The sequence below is a fragment of the Bos javanicus genome, chromosome 3 (genome assembly GCF_032452875.1).
Source record: "Bos javanicus breed banteng chromosome 3, ARS-OSU_banteng_1.0, whole genome shotgun sequence".
NCBI lineage: Eukaryota > Metazoa > Chordata > Mammalia > Artiodactyla > Bovidae > Bos > Bos javanicus.
The window spans coordinates 54,824,715-54,830,417 of NC_083870.1; positions in this window are offsets into that span (position 1 = coordinate 54,824,715).

Consider the following 5,703-nt stretch of genomic DNA (forward strand, 5'->3'; position numbering starts at 1 on the left):
CTATTGGCTCCAATATTCTTAAAAAGTAGTGGAGATGAGTGAGAAAGCAATAATTCCTGGTGAAGTACATGTGGATCCTAAAAATTTAGAACAATGGACAACACAGAATGAGACTGCTAAGTCGCTTCAGTCGTGTCCGACTCTGTGCGACCCCATAGACAGCAGCCCACCAGGCTCCCCCATCCCTGGGATTCTCCAGGCAAGAACACTGGAGTGGGTTGCCATTTCCTTCTCCAATGCATGAAACTAAAAAGTGAAAGTGAAGTCGCTCAGTCCTATCCGACTCTTAATGACCCCATGGACTGCAGCCTATCAGGCTCCTCGGTCCATGGGATTTTCCAGGCAAGAGTACTGGAGTGGGGTGCCATGGCCTTCTCCGCAGAATGAGACTAACGGTGTATGAATGCACAGATACTTGGGGCTTTCGGTTTGTATTAGATCCTGCTTTCTGTTTCTGTATAGCTCTAGTAGACTCCGCCCCCTGAACTCCTACCTAACTGTATTAAAGTCTGCGGACTTTGATCATGAGAACTCTCTGACACTTCAAAAATGGTAAAAGGAACCTTAAGCCAGAAATAACTTTTTCCTTTAAAAATGAGATCTAAAGAGAGTTTAGCTTGAACACTATCAGCTATCCCTTTACCTCGTGTTGCAGATACACTGAGGCTGAATTTCCTCAGGTGATACACCTCCACTCCAGCTTGCAAGCAGAGTGACATACTTATTATAGCCAAATAAGCAATCAAGGTCTATCACCTTACAATTTTATAGTCCTGAATGCCTATTCTTTTCTCTTATTTATTTCAGTGCTCAGCAATATCCAAGGTGCTTTTAATTTTGCACATTTTTACAAATATTTTGTCTCAGTGGCTACTCTCTCCAATTCTACAGCTCCCCAAACCTAGGAATTTTATCCCCAAAGGCTATTATTCCTTTGAATCCACATTTTCCACACCTGATGAACTACACTCATATTTCAGAACTGAAAGTGTGTCAGGTTTGAACTATTTACAATGCAGGTCAATCCACAGCCCATGGTCTTTCATGAAACTCTGAGGATGTGAAAATGAGACTCTTCCTCTCAAAAGTTTCACTAGACACAAAGTTCAGTGCACTAGATGACAAACAAGCACAATTTCTAAAGCAAGATGCAAGACCACTTATTCTGGAGTTCAGTTCAGTTCAGTCGCTTAGTCGTGTCCAACTCTTTGTGACTCCATGAACCACAGCACGCCAGGCCTCCCTGTCCATCACCAACTCCCGGAGTCTACCAAATCCATGTCCATTGAGTTGGTGATGCCATTCAACCATCTCATCTTCTGTCGTCCCCTTCTTCTCCTGCTCTCAATCTTTCCCAGCATCAGGGTCTTTTCCAGTGAGTCAGCTCTTTGCATCAGGTGGCCAAAGTCTTCCATTTAGGAACACATTTTAATCATTCTTAAGTTCAGTTCAGTGGCTCAGCTTTGCAACCCCATGAATCTCAGCACGCCAGGCCTCCCTGTCCATCACCAACTACCGAAGTTCACTCAGATTCATGTCCATTAAGTTGGTGATGCCATTCTTACTTACTTAAGTAATTATTCTTACTTTTCCAAAATAGTATACTTTTGTCAATTATACCTATGGGATATAATTTAAAAAGGATTTTTCCTGAAGCAGTGACAAACCATGGAAACTGAAAATAAGACTCCAAATATATTTGTAAGTAGTAATATATATCATGTTTATAATATGTGTAATATATATTATGTTTCAGAGCCAAACATATCTAAGTGGCCTTATGGTCTTCATTTTGAAACATATATCTTTATACTCACATTGACAAAAACAAAGTTAATGAACACAGTCCCTTGGACTGAAAGGAGATCCAACCAGTCCATTCTGAAGGAGATCAGCCCTGGGATTTCTTTGCAGGGAATGATGCTGCTGAAACTCCAGTACTTTGGCCACCTCATGCAAAGAGTTGACTCATTGGAAAAGACTCTGATGCTGGGAGGGATTGGGGGCAGGAGGAGAAGGGGACGACAGAGGATGAGATGGCTGTGTGGCATCACTGACTCGATGGACATGAGTCTGAGTGAACTCCAGGAGTTGGTGATGGATGGGGAGGCCTGGCGTGCTGCAATTCATGGGGTCGCCATGAGTTGGACATGACTGAGTGACTGAACTGAACTGAACTGAATGAAAACAGAAGAGAATAGGTCAAGAGATCCAGAACAAGACCAAGAGTGAGGGAGGAAAAGAGAAAAATTTCTGGGATCCAGATAACTGAGAAAAGAAAAGTTAATTAATTTGGCTTTAGGTTACGTGCTCAATCTCCCCCTAAATCCATCTCAGTGGCTCAGGGATTGTAGAGCCACGGTAGTTTTCCCAGTTTGGGTTCAAGTCTTGAATCTACCAAGGGAAGTCTCAGAATTCTAGATATATCTGGCCCTGATATTGTAGTATACACCTTTAGAGTCATATAACACGCTTTGCAGCTCCAAATATGGTCTCATTCTAATTTTACAAAATAAGCATACGGCAATCTGAACTATGGAATGAGGTTCGTGACATTGTACAAGAGACAGGGATCAAGACCATCCCCATGGAAAAGAAATGCAAAAAGCCAAAATGGCTGTTTGGGGAGGCCTTACAAATAGCTGTGAAAAGAAAAGAAATGAAAAGCAAAGGAGAAAAGGAAAGATATAAGCATCTGAATGCAGACTTCCAAAGAATAGCAAGAAGAGATAAGAAAGCCTTCCTCAGCGATCAATGCAAAGAAATAGAGGGAAACAACAGAAGGGGAAAGACTAGAGATGTCTTCAAGAAAATTAGAGATACCAAGGGAACATTTCATGCAAAGAGGGGCTCGATAAAGGACAGAAATGGTATGGACCTAACAGAAGCAGAAGATATTAAGAAGAGATGGCAAGAATACACAGAAGAACTGTACAAAAAAGATCTTCACGACCCAGATAATCATGATGGTGTGATCATTGACCTAGAGCCAGATATCCTGGAATGTGAAGTCAAGTGGGCCTTAGAAAGCATAACTAAGAACAAAGCTGTGGAGGTGATGGAATTTCAGTTGAGCTCTTTCAAATCCTGAAAGATGATGCTGTGAAAGTGCTGGACTCAATATGCCAGCAAATTTGGAAAACTCAGCAGTGGCCACAGGACTGGAAAAGGTCAGTGTTCATTCCAATCCCAAAGAAAGGCAATGCCAAAGAATGTTCAAACTACCACACAATTGCACTCATCTCACACGCTAGTAAAGTAATGCTCAAAATTCTCCAAGCCAGGCTTCAGCAATATGTGAACCATGAACTTCCTGATGTTCAAGCTGGTTTTAGAAAAGGCAGAGGAACCAGAGATCAAATTGCCAATATCCGCTGGATCATGGAAAAAGCAAGAGAGTTCCAGAAAAACATCTATTTCTGCTTTATTGACTATGCCAAAGCCTTTGACTGTGTGGATCACAATAAACTGTGGAAAATTCTGAAAGAGATGGGAATACCAGACCACCTGATCTGCCTCTTGAGAAATTTGAATGCAGGTCAGGAAGTAACAGTTAGAACTAGACATGGAACAACAGACTGGTTCCAAACAAAAAAAGGAATACGTCAAGGCTGTATATTGTCACCTGCTTATTTATCTTATATGCAGAGTACATCATCAGAAATGCTGGACTGGAAGAAGCACAAGCTGGAATCAAGATTGCCAGGATAAATATCAATAACCTCAGATATGCAGATAACACCACCGTTATGGCAGAAAGTGAAGAGGAACGAAAAAGCCTCTTGATGAAAGTGAAAGTGGAGAGTGAAAAAGTTGGCTTAAAGCTCAACATTCAGAAAATGAAGATCATGGCATCTGGTCCCATCACTTCATGAGAAATAGATGGGGAAACAGTGTCAGACTTTATTTTTGGGGGTTCCAAAATCACTACAGATGGTGACTGCAGCCATGAAATTAAAAGACACTTACTCCTTGGAAGGAAAGTTATGACCAAACTAGATAGCATATTGAAAAGCAGAGACATTACTTTGCTAATAAAGGTTTGTCTAGTCAAGGCTATGGTTTTTCCAGTGTTCATGTATGGATGTGAGAGTTGGACTGTGAAGAAGGCTGAGCGCCAAAGAATTGATGCTTTTGAACTGTGGTGTTGGAGAAGACTCTTGAGAGTCCCTTGGACTGCAAGGAGATCCAACCAGTCCATTCTGAAGGAGATCAGCCCTGGGATTTCTTTGGAAGGAATGGTGCTAAAGCTGAAACTCCAGTACTTTGGCCACCTCATGTGAAGAGTTGACTCATTGGAAAAGACTCTGATGCTGGGAGGGATTGGGGGCAGGAGGAGACGGGGATGACAGAGGATGAGATGGCTGGATGGCATCACTGACTCGATGGATGTGAGTCTGGGTGAACTCTGGGAGTTGGTGATGGACAGGGAGGCATGGCATCCTGCAATTCATGGGATTGCAAAGATTCGGACACGACTGAGTGACTGAACTGAACTGAACTGAATCTGGCTAAGGATTTTTATATTTTTCTAGCTGCTTTTCAACTTAAAGAAGTCTGCATAGGGAATATGTGCCAAAGCACTTCCTCTTGGGAACATTTGGCCATAGAACTTTGAGATTATATTCTGCCTGTCCTTCCTTTCCCTCACTTCCATCTGAAATACAAATGGGATAGTGAAACCCTGCTTCATAGGGTAGAAACCTGACACAGAAACTGCAGACTAAGGGAAATTCTTGAGCTCATCTTACAGAATGAGCAGATAAGGGAACAGCTTGTTTGAAAACGCCTTCCTCTTGTAACACAGCAAAACTGTTTGAGGCCAGGTGAAACCAATATAGCTGATCAGAGTCAGAATAGACCTGCCTGTCCCATAGGGGACCTAGTGTCATCACAGCCCCTGCAGCCTTACTGGGTTGCCTCACAAATCAACTCTCTGCTGCAAATCTCCTGCTCTCAGTGTTTTGGCTTGCAGCTCCTTGGGCAAAAGAACCTGGTTCCCTAACAGCAGCAGTCAGCCTTTTAACTTACAGGTTAGTACAATGCCTTAAAGGATACAGAAAAGAACGGAAGGAATCTGAATCAACCCCTAACCTCCAAATCTGGATCCACACTAGTAAAAGGAAAGAGGAAAATTCTAACAAAATAATAGTGAAGCTCAAGAGGGAGGGGAAATACATATAATTATGGCTGATTTGTGTTATTGTGTGGCAGAAACCGGCACAACAATGTAAAGCAATTGTTCTCCAATTAAAAAAATAGTGAATATGTCTGGGCTATAAAATTGAGGGTTTTATACACACATATTTATTTTGCTAATGAAAAAAAAGATCGAGTTAAAACACTTTTTAAAAAGGAAAGAGAAAGGAAAAAATGAAACATTTTTCAAGTGAAGAAACATTAATAAACTCCCTCTCTGACAAAACACCCCTGAGAGACAGACTGTTGAACTCATCCTACCATTACTTGCACCTCCTTCAAACCAACTGTGGAGGAGGGACAAAGTTGCCCTGACCCAGCCAGGCCTGGAGGAACACCTGTCTCCCTGTCTTTCCTGGAATTCATCCAGATTCCTGCCTCCATTAAAAAAAGAAACAAACAATTATCCCTCTCTGTTTTGATTTCATTTCCCATAATCCCCACCCATTTTAATAACCAGCTGGCTTTTCAGCTTCCTCTCCCGCCCCCCCGCCAGCTTCTGAG